We start from the raw sequence: 18,528 nt of genomic DNA, 5'->3' as shown, positions 1-18,528 counted from the left end.
ACCACCATCACCACCACCACCATCATCACCACCATCACCACCACCACCACCACCACCACCACCACCACCACCATCACCACCACCACCACCACCACCACCACCACCACTAACACTACCACCATTACCACCACCACCACCATTACCACCACCATCACCACCACCACCACCATCACCACCACCACCACCATCACCACCACCACCACCATCATCACCACCGTCACCACCATCACCACCATCACCACCACCATCACCATCATCACCACGATCACCACCACCACCACCACCACCACCACCACCACCACCACCATCACCACCACCACCACCACCACCACCACCACCACCACCACCACCACCATCACCACCATCACCACCACCATCACCACCACCACCAATACCACCACCACTATCACTACTACTACCTTTACCACTAGTGCCATTACTACTACTCCTCTGGGAGGTGAACATTGTATGACACTTCCAGGTGTCACTAAGGTGAGCAAGTATTGCTGCAGAGATGAGAGAAGCTTCTTCATCAACTGATGTGTGTCATTAAATCACCAAGTTTCACGATAAGGGTCATTGGGTTTCCAAACCATCCAGGGAATGTCTCAAAAACACAAGAAACAACTGATATCAGAAAACAGCACCACTATGTGGACATGGAGCCAGAAAAGCCCAGGAATTTTTGCCCCGCCTCTTCCCCATAAGCCCCATGCACAGTCACTGCCCTGCCAACAGCAGCCATGGCCAAAGGTTCCACTCTCTACACACTGCAGCTGCATGGCTCCCGTTGACCATAATGGCTGTTCCAACCCACTCTCGCAACAGTTTCTACTCAGTTCATTCTACACACAATAACATAACAACAACAAGAGTGAAATTGTGACTCTCTCCAAATCTTCCTTTCATAGTCATAATACAACTGAAAGACTATGAGAGTCATCTACCCTTTCCACCTCACACCGACATGACTACACTGTCCGCCAGTCTCTAGGCTTGTCCTCTGCTCGTAGACCAAATGAGGTCCATGTGGACAAGCCCACCAACAAGGCTTGTATATCCCTTCTTCTTCTTGTCAATCAGGACTCGAGTCAAACGCTACCTGATGAAACCGACCTTTGGGGGAAACCCCACCTACAACAATCCCCATCACAGCCATTTTATGTCCACCTTGAGTTCTTTAAAGCACAAATAACATATGGAGTTGCTGCAATTACTGCTATCCTCTACTTACTGACAATTTAGCCATCTAACTCTGCTAGTCTTCTCAGTGCAGGAACCCGGTGCTCACAAAAGAGGCCACTATGTGAATATCTGGATAAACATACATGAAGGAATTGATTTATCTATTTGATATGTCATGTAACACACTGGTATTTATGGGATTAACAAGAGGACATTGTATGGAATTAAGCAGTCTGTGATCCATATCCTGAAAGACAGAATGTAAAACCCACTAGCAATACTTTTTTTTTAATTTTTTAATTTATTTATTTATTAAAGATTTCTGTCTCTTCCCCGCCACCGCCTCCCATTTCCCTCCCCCTCCCCCAATTAAGTCCCCCCCTCAGCCCGAAAAGCAATCAGGGTTCCCTGTCCTGTGGGAAGTCCAAGGAACCCCACCTCCATCCAGGTCTAGTAAGTTGAGCATCCAAACTGCCTAGGCTCCCACAAAGTCAGCGTGTGCAGTAGGATCAGAAACCCATTGCCATTGTTCTTGAGTTCTCAGTAGTCCTCATTGTCTGCTATGTTCAGAGAGTCCGGTTTTATCCCAGGCTTTTCCAGACCCAGGCCAGCTGGCCTTGGTGAGTTCTCAGTAGAACATCCCCTTTGTCTCAGTGTATGGGTGCACCCCTTGCGGTCCTGAGTTCCTTGCTCGTGCTCTCTCTCCTTCTGCTCCTGATTTGGACCTTGAGATTTATGTCCGGTGCTCCAATGTGGGTCTCTGTCTCTGTCTCCTTTCATCGCCTGCTGAAGGTTAATATTCAGGAGGATGCCTATATGTTTTTCTTTGGGTTCTCCTTATTTAGCTTCTCTAGTATCACTCATTATAGGCTCAATGTCCTTGGTTTAAGGCTAGAAACCAAATATGAGTGAGTACATCCCATGTTCCTCTTTTTGGGTCTGGCTTACCCCACTCAGGATAGTGTTTTCTATTTCCATCCATTTGTATGCAAAATTCAAGAAGTCCTTGGTTCTTACTGCTGAGTAGTACTCTAATATGTATATATTCCATACTTTCTTCATCCATTCTTCCATTGAAGGGCATCTAGGTTGTTTCCAGGTTCTGGCTATCACAAACAATGCTGCTATGAACATCGTAGAGCATATACTTTTGTTGTATGATAAGGCCTCTCTTGGGTATATTCCCAAGAGTGGTATTGCTGGGTCCAGGGGTAAGTTGATCCCGAAGTTCCTGAGAAACCGAAACACTGACTTCCATAGTGGTTGCACAAGTTTGCATTCCCACCAGCAATGGATGAGTGTACCCCTTTCTCCACAACCTCTCCAACAAAGGCTATCATTGGTGTTTTTTATTTTAGCCATTCTGACAGGTGTAAGATGGTATCTTAAAGTTGTCTTGATTTGCATTTCCCTGATCACTAAGGAAGTTGAGCATGACCTTAAGTGTCTTTTGGCCATTTGAAGTTCTTCTGTTGAGAATTCTCTGTTCAGCTCAATGCCCCATTTTATAATTGGGTTGGTTAGCCTTTTACGGTCTAGTTTCTTGAGATCTTTATATATTTTGGAGATCAGACCTTTGTCAGTTGCGGGGTTGGTGAAGATCTTCTCCCAGTTAGTGGGTTGCCTTTGTGTCTTAGCGACAGTGTCCTTTGCTTTACAGAAGCTTCTCAGTCTGGACAGCCATCAGAAAGAAGTGGCTATGCCACACCCCACTTCTCAGGTATTGATTCAGTGTCTGTTGTGGACCCAGATATCTAACATTTTAATAAGCATGATTTAGTGTCTGTCGTGGACACAGATATCTACCATTTTAATAAGCACTCCCTGCAAATGTGATGCAGTAATGCATGGCCCTTTCGGGGAAATGGTCTGATGGGGATGGCGTCCATTTCAGTCCTGGTCATTTAAAGGAACCCATGCAGACTTCTGTCATCTGGGGAGTCTATGAATGTCATTGTTCTACAGTGTGCTGCTCTTGCTGCTACCTGCTCAACAGGATGTGTTCCTACAAGGCATCACAGACCAGCTGCTGGTCACACGGATGGGAAGAAAAAAGGAAATGACTCACCTGGTGAGTCCCACATGATCTTGTCACTCTTGCTCAGGTAACAGGCTGACCAGACCACACCACACTTGGTTCTTCTCCAGGAGTTGGTTCTGCATGGAAAGTTCACTGTTTTCTCCCCTGTTCTACTAGAAGGCAGAGAAGGAGGAGAGAAATCTCATGGAGAGGGGAGGAAGGCAGATGAGAACGCTCATGCACTCTACTGTAGTGAATATAGGGATGGAGTAGTCTATCTGCATCCAGTCAAGTCAAAGATGTGCAGTGACATCTTCCTCTTCTTTGTTCATCTCACAGACCCTTCCTATACAGACACACACACACACACACACACACACACACACACACACACACACACACACACTCACACACTGGTGACACTGATGACTCACATACTGGAAACAAGGGCTCATGTCAGCTTCTTGTCAACCTTCTGTGTGTACTCTCTACAGTCTTGTTGTACTTCTCATAGAAGAGACCTGACATTGACAACCTTGAAAAGGAACAAACTTGGAGGATGAACACCTGACTCCCAAACTCCTTATAAACATAGAGAAATGAAGACAGTGTGCCTCATTGGTAATTACAAGAAGACAGAAAAGAATATGAAGGGGACAGAAGAGTCACACACGTGTGAGAGGACACCTTTAGCAAAGACACAAAGACACTTCAGTGAAGCAGGCATATGCTGGTCACCGAGTTTTTCTGGGACTGTTGGTGGTTATAGGAGGTACAGCCCAGCATCGTGATCAGCTGCCTAAGGATAACCCTGTTCCTTTGATGACCATGACCTTGGTAAAGCTGGATCTATGATTAGGCTGCAGAAAAGAATTTCAGGAAAAGCCAGAATGAAGCAAACTTGTGAGCTTATTCATGCTATGGAAGAAGCTCACATAGTATAGGGATGGCTCAGGAATGAAGGCCTGAGTGAGGACTAGAGAGACTTGAGATTAGGGTGTGTGAGGAGGGCAGGAGAGTGAGAAATGTGAAGATTTTTATGGTTCTCAGAGTTACATTGTTACATTATTACATTGTTTGAAAATTACATGCTTTGAGTCTTTGAAATGGTTCTGTTTTTCCACTTGAAGAAAATATACAATAGGTTATTAAAAGTAAAAAATAAAAATGCTTTTAAATGTTCTTATCCCTTTTAAAAAAATTTTAGTAAATTAAATTGTAAGGTGAATATGTGATTCTGCAAACATTCTGGTCCTAAGTAAGCATAATTAATTAATTTTTTTAATGTTTTTCACAAGGAAGTCTGTGCACCATCTGAGTGAATACCTATTGCTCACAGAGGACACCAGAGTTTGAGATCTCTCAGAACTGGAGTACAGACAGTTGTGAATCATCAGGTAGGTGCTGGGTATCAACCCTGGATCCTCTGGAAGACATCCAGTGATATTAAAGAATGAATCCTATCCTCGGACCCTAGTTTATTTGCTGTATTTTTTAAACACTATTTGGGATGTCTTTAGTACTACTTGCATTATATCTGTGGGTAATTTCGACTCTATCAGTTGGGTGGAGGCTTCTTGAATGTCAGTTAGAAAAATGTAAAAATGATCACAGGGACGGGTGGTGTTGGCTCACGCCTTTAATCCCAACACTTGGGAGGCAGAGGCTGGCAGATCTCTGTGAGTTCGAAGCCAGCCTGGTCTACAAGAGCTAGTTCCAGAACAGGAACTAAAAAGCTATGAAGAAACCCTGTCTCGAAAATCCAAAAAAAAAAAAAAAAATGATCACAGGGTGAGGGGCTGTGTATTCCCCTCTCATATCCCCTTCAATGCCCTGTTTTTCTGTCTTATTATGGGACAAGTGGGCATCCTCATGGACAAATATAAATATAGACAAGTTGTTTATCACCGGATACAAAAGTCAACCAAAATTAACAAATGATCTACATAGGACTAGAGAGACATCTCCGAGGTTAAGAGTGCCTTTGGCTATTGCAGAGGACCTGACTTCAGCTTACAGTCCCCATATGGTGGCCCAGAGATACCTATAACTCCAGATCCAGGGGAGCTGACAGTCTTTTCTGGTCTCAGCAAGCATCTGCATTCAAATGTGCATACGGCACACACAAACATATAGGCAGATACCCAGTAAATAGTGAAAGCAAATCTAAAAGGTAATTAATCCAAAATACAACCTAAGCATGAATCTTGTAACAGAAAGCAATTGAAAGAATTATAGACAAAATTCATAGATATAACAAACCCCTTTTATGAAAAGAAGAACTGGACTGTTAGGACTTCCATAAAGTGAAAAATGTACACTGTGATATAAAAGATATTTTCCCTGCCTGGGAAAAAATGAATGTAGGAAATTGTGTATTAGATGACAGCCTTATTGTTTCCAGAATACAGAAAGCCTAAAAAAGAGTCACTAAGAAAATACACAATTCATGAAATAAAAGTTGTCCAGAAGGGTGAGTAGATGCTCCACTAAGCGGAACATACAGCATCAACATCCTTAACACTTAGGGAAGAGAGACAGGTGATTCTAGGGGACTCTTGACACCCCCACAAAATATTCAGAAATAATAATATGAAGACCTGGCAAGGTTGTGGGGGATGAAACTATCATACTGACTGCTGGTAGCCATGGGAAATAGGACAATAACTTGGAAAAATATTTCTCAGTTTCTTGATATGTTAATTGTCATTTGACCAAAGCTGTAACAACTTTCCTGATGGAGCAGAGCTGTTACTTTGAGGAAAGCTTTCCCTGAAGCAGATCTGTAAGCTGCTAAGCTTATACTGACTTTGTGGTATTCCTTGCATCTGGACGGCCAGGATCCCTTTACATTTGAGCTGAAATGTTTACACTACACATATATGTTTTTAATTGTACTCATTGTCTGGCAGAAAGACATCTCCACTCTGCCTTATGGAATCCAGGTCCAGAAAGTACTAGCCAATCACAGTCCAGCCAGAGTCCTCAAAGACTGGTCTGGCTGGTAGACAACCAGAGGCCTGCCCAGAGCTACAAGGCTTCCATTACAATGAGCAAAATGTGTGGTGGAGAAACAGGAGAGAAAGAGTAGCGGGATGGTTCATGTGCTGTGAAAAGAGGGAGAATAGAAGGTGGTAAGGAACAGGCTGAGGGGGTGGTCTTCTTGTCATTCATGGTCATGGGGTCATCAGGACCGAGGTTGCTACCAAAGGTCATTTCTGGGTCTCTGTTCTTATTGCAGCTTGGGTCTATGTTAACATCCATGGTCCACGCTGCCACCAAAGGGCACACAGGAGCCTGGAGTCTGGGCTGTGTCCTCTGGCCTTGTTGGGATCTGAGCGCTGTGTTGCCATTGGAGTGACAATGATCTGAGAGACCCGAGCTGCCAACCTGGGCCATGGTGTTGTCCATGCCTGAGCTGCTGACCAGGGCCATATCTGTGACCCAGCAGTAGCCAGGGTCTTTGTCTTCCTGACTCCTGTTACCAATGAAGGCCATGCGGATGCCTGAGGTGTGGGCCACCACCTGAGGCCACGTTGGTGTCCAAAGGCTTTGCTGCAGCTGGTGCCATCCTGATCTGTGTGGTCTGTGAAACCACCCGGGAAATGGTGACATCAAGGACGAGTTGTTGCCAGGATCATGTTGGGTCTATGGTCCTACCAGAGCTAGGGTATGTGCTGATGTTTGTGGCCCATGTTACTACAGGGGGCCTTAAGAGCCATGAATGATGATATCCAAGGGCCAGAGTGAGCTGGTTCTGCCCTTTGGTGGACATTGTGTCAAGAGCTGGCCCTGACTTTCACAGGAGAGCTAGTCCCACACCTCACCATGGGCATTGGAAAACTGGGCCTGGTGCCATGGGCATAGGTGAGCTGGCTTCGGCCCTATCCTTAGGCAGGCAGCTGATCAGCTCAGCTACCACCCAGGTCCATATTGGGGTTCTTGGCTTGGCCCATCCTAACATCTACACCATCTAAGGCCTACTGGAATGCTGGAATTGACTGGTCCTGGGGAACAATACCTGCAGAATCTCTGTTACGTGGGGTGACTGCAGGATATCCTAGAGGAGTTTTGTTGAGGGTCCCATGATGATAGTGTACCAGAAACTAGAGGCCATGAACAAGTTCAATGACTCATTGCAATGAAAGTTTACAAGTAAATATGTTGGACAAAAAGGTATACTGTGTGACTCACCTTATATGTAGATCGTATTAAAGTGTAATAGAAGCCCGAGTACTGCTTCTGATGACTTCAGTTGGATCCCCAGGACCCACATTGTGGAAGCAGAGAAATGACTCCTGCAAGTTGTCCTCTGACCTCTACAAGTACACTGTAGATCATGTATGGCCTTGCCAGACACACAAAATAGGCAGACAAATAAATGTAAAAAATGTAAATGGACATAACTTACCAAACACAAAACAAAAGCCAAAAATAACCGATGTTCTTATTGCTGACTGAAATAGACTCTAAAATGATTGCTTTTTTCAAGACATATATCTGAAACAAAGGCATTAAAATGTTAACTTGAACACTTAAAAAGAAGTAAACACATACCATCCAGGAACGAATTATTAGAAATCTAGAGTTATAATCTTAACGTTTAAGAAAGAACTAAAACTAAAGTGGAATAAAACAATTTTAAAACATGAAGTAATGTTATGTGTAAAATTCATTAGGAGAATGCAAATCTTTCATACTTATATTTCAGTCACACAGCAAAATATGGATTGAAGGAGAATTACAAGAAAGTATTAAAGCCGATTAATAATTGCAGATGAATGCAAAGTAGTTTTCTCAATGTGACCACAATCATAGGAAAATAATTTATTAAATGAGAGGCCCTGCATAACCTAACCTCAAAGGCATATGCCCTGGGAAGACATATGGAACTCTTAAGTCTGATATAATCTTTTTTGTTGAAAGCATGGATTATTCCGTGATGGGAACTTCATTTGATGTGTAATGCAGTTTCTCCCCCTTTCCTTATCAGCATTTACAGGTTATTATTGACAGTCAGAAACAAATGAGAGAAATGTCCCAGAGACAAGTCCATGGCCATCGTCACAGATATCACACGCAAAAGACATACATAATTTTGTAGCTCTCACTATCCTGTGTGTGGTCAGAGATGAATCTGTTTTAACGTGGTTGTACCCCTTGAGCTCTCAGTAAACACCAGGGAGCTAGGAGAGTGAGAATGAGAGGTGTCGTGTGTGTGTGTGTGTGTGTGTGTGTGTGTGTGTGTGTGTGTGTGTGTGTACAGGTATTCCTTGGCAGAGGCTGGTCTGCAAAGACTGGTTGATTGACTCTTAGACCTGCAGTGATATGGAGATGGTGGAAGTCACAGTCCCAGGGCCTAATTACAATTTCCTTTGTGTTCTCTTGAGCCCATGAGTAGCCACTCCTTGGGCCCCCTGTGCTGGACTTACTTAACACCTTGTCATTAACAGATGACGTTGGACCTGACATTTAAAATATCAGAATATGTCTCCTTATCAAAGCTTTAAGTTTCTACCAGTCAAAGGACTGCTTTTCATCACATAGCAGCTAGTGCCTGTAGCTGAGCTTTCTCTGCTTTACCATAACAGTCTACTTAATATTATCACCCATGTACTTAAGGAGAGTCTATAGTTTCTTCATTCTGTGATTATAAAAACTTCATGAAACTGTTTCCACATTGTAACTTGCAATTTGTACTAACATAAACCTGTCTCACTCATGTTTACTCACATATATTTGACTCCAGAATGAACTCTCTTCTTCCTTCGAGGTGAGAGCTGTATGTTTACATTGACATTTGTTAGTGTGTGTTGTGTATATACTCATGCTTGTGCAAATATGTCCCTGGATATATATGTGTGAAAGTTAGTTAATCACTTACTGCTGTGATAGGTTATGTGTTATAATTCTCCTGGTCCTCTTCAATGATGACCTGGTGTGTAGTACACTGCTTACTAATCTCCATAGTTCTTTACTCATGTGCTGACCGATATCAGTATGGCTCAACACCCATTTTCCCAAACTGTTTTCCTCTATTGCTGTTCTCTATTTCCATGCTCCATTTGTCCCAGTATGGCTAGAGGAATCCTTTTAAGATGGCATCTGTGTTCATCTGGTGCCTCTGGAGAGGAGATGGAAAGTCTAGGAAATCCATCCATTCCAGTGTCAGGGGATTCAAGGTGACCACCACATTCATATTCTCTACAGAGCACCACTCTGTATCCCGTGTGCACTGCCCACTTTACACTCAGGGAGGATGAAGTGAGTTGTGGAGCACTACAGTTGCTACAATCCATAAATGGAACTGCTCTAGTATTGTATCAAGTTTCCAAACACACTGAAAACGCATTGCTATTCCATAAAACATCAGCCCCTTTAAAGAAAATAAATGTAGGCATGTAGTTTGAATGCCACCTCCTGGCCATAATGGGGACTACATCAGTGAGAGTCTTGGGCCCAGTGGCGTCTATGTTTGGGTGGGAGGGAACATTGGCTGTGACCTGGACTTGAAGGGACCTTACCTCTGGAGATAAAGCAGTGTTTTTTCACTTCAGTATATTTTCCTGGTACATAAACCTTGACATCTTAGGTATATCAAATGTAAACCCGAGATTGGAGACCAATCCCAGTCTAAGGCTAACATAAAGCAGCCTCATTAGATAGAGATGGTGGAGCTCTGTGTGCAAACACACACACACACATATGCACACAGGCATGCACAGAGCATGAGAGTAGATTCCATTTGTCCTTCTACTTCATTGCCCAGAAACGGAACACAATGACTACTTCTAAAGTACAGAAGGTATAAACATCGTTTATCCAGTGTGTGGTTGTGTGCCCGTGTGCATATGTGTGTGCTTCTGCAATTGTATGCATACATGCATGTGGTCAGGGGACAGAAGGCAGCCTCCGGTGTTGTACCTCAGGCGCCATCCCCCTGAAGTTTTTCTTAGACAAGGTTTCTCACTGGCCTGGAACACGCAAGGCAGGCTGGGTTGGCTGGGCAGCACACTCCAGGGATAGGCTTGCCTCCACCTTCACACACAAGCAAGTCCCACCACACCTACTACTTTTCCTGCTGTAGTTTAACTTCATTTTCTTGATGATGCTCTCTGTGAATGACACTCAGGGCCTCATGCCCACAAGGCCAGCAATTTATTGATTTAGCTGTCTCCCCAGCCCCACTTTTACCACCCGAGCACAAGCATTTTTCTCAGTTTACACTTTAAAGTACTTTCCTTCCTGGATACGAAATTTGAAACACCACCGGAAAGCACATGTACTACCATAAGGAAATCTGTGTCTGTCGCCGGGCTTATTCCTACCCCTAAGGCACAGGGCTGTCTGCAGGGAAATCTCCAGAGAGTGAGCTATCTGAGTAGAGTCCCAGCCGCCATTTTCTGTGCGCCTTGCTGTATGTGGTGGTGAGGAAGTCACTTCCCCATTTAGGGGATGGTAATCTTTAATGTGTCTGCCAGGGACACACAGGGCTCTGCCTAACATCCAGTGAAAAGAGGATGGTTTCCCATGACAGAACTAAGCTGAAACTTTCCCACAGTGAATGGAATGATAATAGTCCTGCTAACTATTTTGTGTGTTTAGTGCAGAGTCTCAGAGCAGCCCAGCCCAGCCTGGGACTCTTCCCCTTCCTCCCTCAGCCTTCAGAGTGCTGCTGGTCCTCCCAGCTTACCACACTGCCCCAGCTCAAGTATTCATTTTAATGTAAACACATTCTTAATGCTACTGTTTTCTTCTCGGCCCAGTAACATTTTCATTCCATTTCTACATGTATATGGTTGAATTCCCACGAAATAAGTAATTTTATCATTGATTTCCCTGCAAAAATTTATTTTATAATGATCCACATCTCTTGAAAAACCATGTACTCTAAGATTGTTTTCCTAAGAAATTTCACATTTTCTGAGATATTTCTGGTTTTTGTTTGGTTTTCATTTTGAGGCAGGGCCTCTCTGTGCTATTAAGGCTGTTCTGAAACTTCTTAGCAGTAATGATCGTGTAACCCCAGTGTTCAAATAGCTGAAAGTGCACGCATTTGCCACCTAACGCTGATGAAAACTGTTCGCAGTACTGCCTGGCATTTGACCATTTTTCTTCATTGTTTCACAACAATTATTTTAATTTGTACATAATTTTAAAATATACATAACTTAATAATAATTACGTTGTGTATATTCCTATGTGTATGTACACATGAATTCCGGCGCCTCCAAATGTCAGGAGAGGTCATACCTTCCTGGAGCTGAGGTATGGTCCTTCAAGGATGTTGGAAATGGATGCTGGAAACTACCTTGGATCCTCAGCAACAATAGAATGCACTCTGAACCACTGAGTCATCTCCCCTGCCAGACTGTAGACTGTTAGATTCCGTTAGCCTTTATAATGTTCATATTTTAAATTCCACTGTGTTTTCCCCTTGGTCAATGACCTGGAGTTGATGCTTCTTTTTTTTTCTTGTTTAGATTTTAGTTATACTTTTAATTATGTCTGTCTGTCTGTCTGTGGTATGCACATGATTGGCAGAGGCATTGACTCCTGATGGGGCTAGAGTTAAAGGCAGTTGTGAGCTATCTGCCATGGGGGCTGGGAGCCATACTCTCATAAACAGTAATGACTCTCTTGTCTCTTTCCTCCTCCCTCTACGCCTTGAGTGCTGGTATTACAGGTGAGGGTGAACATGCCCAGAGGGTCAAAGAACACAGAGCAATTTCCATTCTAGGCAATCATTCTGCCACGAGAGCTATGTCGCCAGTCCCCATACTGTGGCTTTTTAAATTCACCAGTGATTTCTTTTCATGGTATAGCATTCTCATTGAACAGCTACCAGAGAAATCAAGAATATAGCTGGGAATGTGTGCACAGCCAGGGGAGCAATAGCAGTGTCTAGGGACCACTTTTAAAAATCCCCAAATGTGCTCCCACCACATTTGTGAAGAGCTTGGGACAGGGCCGTCAGATGCTGGGCAGATCTAAGTGCTGTAGCATCCTCGAGTCCAGCCTCTGGCAAGGACATCCTGTTCCCGAGAGCAAGTCTCCTGCCAGCAAACCTACCTTACATGCCCAGCTTCCCAAAGGTCAGCAACAAGGGACTAGAGGCTGTTGTTGTACTGTCTGTGGATGTGTGTGCACAGCCAATGACCCAGACCCTGCAGAAGAATCACAAAACAGGAAAAAGGTTGGTCAAAGAATCAGACACATCCTTAAGCTCAGTGCTGAAGACATAAAAAAAGAAAATTTGGAAATATAGCATAGTGTGTGGAAATAGAAATGACGGAGAAAGAAGAACAGGATTTCCCTTGCACGGAGATGTGAGTGTATGTGTCCTGATGTGGGGCTGTGCCTCCCTAGGAGTATGGGGACAATGATGAAGGGATCCCAGAGATATCTGAGAAGCCGGATTCTGCGTTTGGATGTCTGTACAGCAATGGTTCTCAGCCTTCCTATGCTGTGACGTGACTCTTAATACAGTCCCTCATGCGTGGTGATCCCAACCAGAAAATTATTTCTGTTGCTTCATCATCGCTGTAAAGTTGTTACAGGTAAGAATCACAATGGAAATAGTTTTGGAGATAGACGTTTGCTGAAGGGGTCAAGTCACAGGTTGAACCACTTTTCTAGAGTCAGAGAGATGTGGGACCTTCCTAGCCCCAGCAACTTTGGTTCCCTGAGCCAGGATGTCCTGGACCCATTCTCCAAACACAGGCTGGGAATTTCTGTGAGGAGAAAACAGAGTGAGACCCTCTGCTCTGAGCTGTGCTTCCCACTCTGTGAATTGAGAGCATCACACTGCTCATGTGCTAATTTGGGGGTCTTTAGTGATAATACCTGCTTTAAATACCAGTCACAAGTTCCTGCATATGTGACAGACTAATGTTGATATATGCAATTGGAATTACAGGCTGGCCTTGAACTCAGACATCCAACTGCCTCTGTCTTGTGAATGTTTGCTCCATTCCCTGCTGTCAAAAATAAGCATTTCTAAAGGCAGTCTTCTTCTGGAGAAATAGGGACAAACAGTTGCTGCAGAATTTAGAGACTGATTTCACTTCAACTCTGCCTAAAACCTACTCACTTCCTTCATCTGTAAACCTGCCAAGAGCAGTACATGCTGTAGAACAGCCATTTTCAAAAATACACTGAATTTTGGGTTCACTTTTTAAGAGACAAATGTTAGATTCTTATTCTGTTGGAAATTATGCTACAGTTAGCTGTACTTAGAAAACTTTACATCTGAAAATTATTCATCAGCAACTCGTTATCAAATTGTTAAGTTTTACAATGACTAGTTTGGGTATTCAAACTATCCTGTGTCAATACACGTGGAATAACTGATGTCAGTAAATGGAAGCACCGTGTCTCCATGTGGTCAGACAAATCCAGAGATGTTAGAGCAATGTCTCCACAAGGAAAATGCACAGCGCATCCAGGTGCTATCTGCCCTCTCCCAGACAAGGCTGCACAGGGCAGCTCTCCTGCTGATCACTGCAGCATGGCTTCATCCCTCTTTCATACCTCCATCCCTCCCCTGTCTTCGGAACCATCTCCACTGTCTCCACACAATCCCTCATTCCGCCCTCCCCAGGCCTTTCTCTGTTCAGTGCCAAGTCACCTTCTACCAAAAGGAAACATATCATGACAATTCCATAACTCACCTTCCACACAGATCATATAATCCAAATGTCATACACAGCTGACAATGACAACATTTTCCTTTCTGTCCTATCCCCAAGCAGTGTCCACGTTGTCTTCAAGGTTCTGGCAACTAGCCTTGTTCTCTGCTCTTAGATCCACTGTTCTCCATGGAAGCAAGCACGCCCACAACTTGGTTTGTGCACGGTCTTGCTTCTATTTGCCATTCAGGACTCAGATCACATGCTAACTTCTGAAACCTTTGGGGGTAACATCACATACGACAATCCCCATCACAACTATTTCCTGTCCCCTTTATGATCTTTAAAGCGCCAATAATACACGGAATTGCTGTGATTACTGATTTCTTCTGCTTACTGACAGTTTGCCTATCTAACACGATATACAAGGACCCGTGCTAGTCTTCACAGTGCAGGAACAAGGTGTTCACTAAAGAGGCCACTATGTGAATATCTGGATAAATGTACACGAAGGAATTGATTTGTCTATTTGATATGGCATGCAACACACAGGTATTTAAGTCAGTAACAAGAGAACATGGCATGCACTTAAGCAGTCTGTGACTTCATATCCTGGAAGACAGAATATCAAACACACTAGCAATACGTTTTAACATGGACAGCCATCAGAAAGAAGTGGCTATGCCACACTCACTTCCTAGGGTTTGAATCAGTGTCTGCTGTGGACCCAGATATCTACCATTTTAATAAGCATGATTCAGTGTCTGTTGAGGATCCAGATTTCTACCATCTTAATAAGCAATCCCTCCAAATGTGATGCAGTCATGCATGGCCCATTCGGGGAAATGGTCTGATGGGGATTGCTTCCATTTCAGTCCTGGTCATTTAAAGGGACCCCTACAGGGTTCAGTCATCTGGGGAGTCTATGAATGCCATTGTTTCACAGTGTGCTCCTCTTTGCTGCGACCTGCTCAACAGGATGTGTTCCTACAAGGCATTACAGACCAGCTGCTGGTCACACAGATGGGAAGAGAAAAGGAAATGACTCACCTGGTGAGTCCCACATGATCTTGTCACTCTACTGTACTGAATATATGGATGGAGTAGTCTGTCTGCATCCAGTCAAGTCAAAGATGTGCAGTGACATCTTCCTCTTCTTTGTTCATTTCACAGACCCTTTATACACACCCATGTACACATCACACACACACACACACACACACACACACACACACACACACTCACATTGGTGGCAATGATGACTCACATACTGGAAACAAGGGCTCATGTCAGCTTCTTGTCAACATTCTGCGTGTTCTCTCTGCAATCCTGCTGTTCTTCTCATAGAAGAGACCTGACATTGATAGGCAGAGGACACAAAGTATCACTGACAAGAAGCATTTGCTTTTGGCTTTCTTCCCTGGGGTGGTCAGATAATCCAGAATTCTAGACAGATAACAAATGAAGAGCAGGTCCACTTGAATGTACTCCCACGGGCATGTTATGGGATAATTTAAGCATCACAGTATATAATGATGACAAAGGAGTACTCCTTTAAGAAATGGGTGTTTCTGAGTAGACACAAACGCATGAGTAAATCCATTAATAAACAAAACATAAAAGAGAAACATTACTCAAAGACAAGCAATTCTTGTATACTAGTAACTGCACAGGGAAGTAGGCATCAGAGCAACACTTAGCAGGCGTCATGGTTATAATAAACATGGAAAGAACCATACATAAAACACCCCTCTGTACAAGTCCACAGCAACACTGCTAAAATCTGCATGACTGGATGGGAAAACAAGAGGGAAAACACACGGGTACTAACCTTTTCCTTTTTGTGTTGGGGAGAATAATATTAGATATTTTGAAAATAATTACCTAAGTATTCTTCATAATACAAACCTTTCTGGAGTTACACATACATACCTAACTCTTCACATGTATCCCCTTCTTTCTCTCCACCGTGATCTCAGCACCTCCCTGATGGAGCTAGCTGGGAGGTAAAGGACTATCTCTATGATTCCAAAGATGCCATTGGGGCAAACCTTTGACCTGTGGCTGCCTTAGAAATTTTCCCCCAAACTGGGTGTTGGACATTTGTTTCTGTTCTCATAATTCACTTGCAACTTCAAAGTACTGAATTTTAAACACAGCAAATATATGTTAGCATCAAAGACATTTTCATCATAGAGAATGTAATTAAATATTTTAACCTAAAAGATTCATCAATAACTCTGTCTAAATTTAACACAGACAGCTGACCACAGTGAAATGAATGTGTGGAAGCTGTAATTTAAAATCCCTGTCACTGGAGATAGCATCAGGAAATATGAAATAATTAGGAAAACTCTGCCCACTTCTCTGTAGTGCCTAGACACTGAATGGGACAACTCATTGCTGAGAGTAAAGATGTATAGATTCATCGACTGTGGCGATATTTTGTTTCTTCCATGACAATAAAGCTTGCCTGAGAATCAGTGTGTGCAGATAGCCACTAGTTAGCCACAGAAGACAGGCAGTGTTGGAACTCACCTTTCCCAACACTTAAGAAACAGAACTCTGTGAGTTCAAGGCCATCCTGGGCTACATTAGATTGATCCAGTCTAAAAGAGAAACAGAGTCAGGCAGTGGTGACTCACATCTTTCATCAAAGTGCTTTGGTGTCACACACCTTTAATCCCAGCACGAGGGAGATGGAGAATGAAAGGAATGTGGCTGGGAAAAGAGAGGAATATAAGGTGGGAGGAGATAGGAGATCCAGGCAGTCAGTCTGAGGTCTTGTAGAGACAGGATGCTCCATTTGGTCTGAGGATTTTGTCGAGGAAAGAACTAGTGTCTGGCTGCTCTGCTGTTCTGATCTTATAGCTCCAACCACTTAATATCTGACTCCAGATTTTATTATTAAGACCAATTAGAACTCACGCTACAATCATCTTCATGTGATGGAATATACAGGTGTCTGTTCTCCTCATACAGTCCTATAGATCCAGTGCAATACCAACAGAACTCTAACAGACTTTTCATAAACTAATGGGCTTATCCTGAAAATCACAGTGAATATGGAGAACCCCAGCTTGAAACAACCTTATAAAGGAACAAACTCGGAGGATGAACACCTGACTTCCAAACTCCTTATAAACCTAGGGAAATGTAGACAGTGTGCCTGATTGGAAATGACAATAAGACAGAAAAGAATATGAAGGGGACAGAAGAGTCACACATGTGTGAGGGGACACCTTTAGCAAAGACTCAAAGACACTTCAGTGAAGCAGACATTTGGCTTCACGGAGTTTTTCTGGGACTCCCCATAAGTGGTAGGGAGGTACAGCCCAGCACAGTGACCAGCAGCCTGAGGATAACCCTGTCGCTTTGATGACCTTGACCCTGGTAAAGATGAATCTAGGATGCAGTAAAGAATTTCAGAAACAGCCAGGATGAAGCAAAGGTTGTGAGCTTATTAATCCTGTGGATAGAAGCTCACACAGAATAAGGATGGCTCCTGCATGATGGCCTGAGAGTGGACTGGAGAGAGACTTGAGATTAGGTGTCATTGCAAAGGGTATGTGAGGTGGGCAGGGAGGGAGGTACAGTGGGAGAGGGAGAAATGGGAGGATTTTTATGGCTCTAAAGTTACATTGCTGAAAGAATGTAATTCAGAAAATTTCAAGATTAAATTACATTAAAGCCTATATTCAGGTTTTTAAATTAACTATAAGAATATTTTTACTCTTTAAATGGGTTCTATTTTTCCATTAGGAAAAAATATTCAATAGGTTATTAAAAAGTAAAAAATGAAAATAAAAAGCAATGCTTTTAAATGTGCTTATTCCTTTTAAAGTTTCTTTCAGTAAATTAAATTGTAAGGTGATTATGTGACTTAGGCGAGAGAATAGAGTGCTATCATCATCCATCTCAAGGCTACAAGTATTCTGCCCATAAGTAAGCATAACTGCGTTTTTTATTTTCTGCTTTTGAATGCTTCTCCACAGGGAAGTCTGTGCACCACGTGAGTACCTAATAATGCCCACAGAGGGTGCCAGACTTTATGAGATCTCTCGGAACTGGAGTTACAGACAGTTGTGAACCATCGGGTAGGTGTTGGGTATCAACCCTGGATCCTCTGGAAGACATCCAGTGATATTAAAGAATGAACCCTATCTTCAGACTCTAGTTTATTTGTTGTTATTTTTAAACATTATTTGGGATGTCTTTAGGAATAGTTGCATCATATCTGCAGGTAATTTTGGCTCTATCAGTTGGCTTGAGGTTTCTTGAATGTCAGAAAAATGTAAAAATGATTACAGGGTGAGGGGCTGTGTGTTCCCTCTCATATCCCCTTCAATGCCCTGTCTTTCTGTCTTATTTTGGGACAAGCAGACCTCCCCATGCACAAATATAAATATAGACAATCGTATATCGCAGGATACAAAAGTCAATCGAGAATGAACAAATGATCTACAGAGGACTAGAGAGACATCTCAAAAGTTAAGAGTGCCTTTTGCTATTGCAGAGGACCTGACTTCAGTTTCCAGCACACATATGGTGGGTGACAGATGTCTGTAACTCCAGATCCAGGGGAACTGACAGTCTCTTCTAGTCTCAGTGGGCATCTGCACTCAAACGTGTATTTGGCACACACAGACATACAGGCAGACCCTCAGTAAATAGGGAAAATAAACCTAAAAG

The 18,528-nt window shown here is 43.2% G+C and overlaps 1 long non-coding RNA gene across 1 annotated transcript; it reads right to left on the bottom strand.

Annotated features, from left to right (window-relative positions):
* Nucleotides 1-7,311: 7,311 nt before the first annotated feature.
* LOC121436811 lies at nucleotides 7,312-15,137 on the bottom strand. Its single transcript, XR_005972826.1, has 3 exons — nucleotides 15,082-15,137; nucleotides 12,278-12,372; nucleotides 7,312-7,553 (listed from the first exon to the last, which is right to left on the bottom strand). It is a non-coding gene; the product is annotated as an uncharacterized LOC121436811 (long non-coding RNA).
* Nucleotides 15,138-18,528: the final 3,391 nt, after the last annotated feature.

Source organism: Microtus oregoni, unplaced genomic scaffold (genome assembly GCF_018167655.1).
Source record: "Microtus oregoni isolate MIOR12 unplaced genomic scaffold, Mior012 000050F_003, whole genome shotgun sequence".
Taxonomy (NCBI): domain Eukaryota; kingdom Metazoa; phylum Chordata; class Mammalia; order Rodentia; family Cricetidae; genus Microtus; species Microtus oregoni.
Note: the sequence above shows the minus strand (reverse complement) of the source record. Positions and strands in the feature narration are given on the sequence as shown.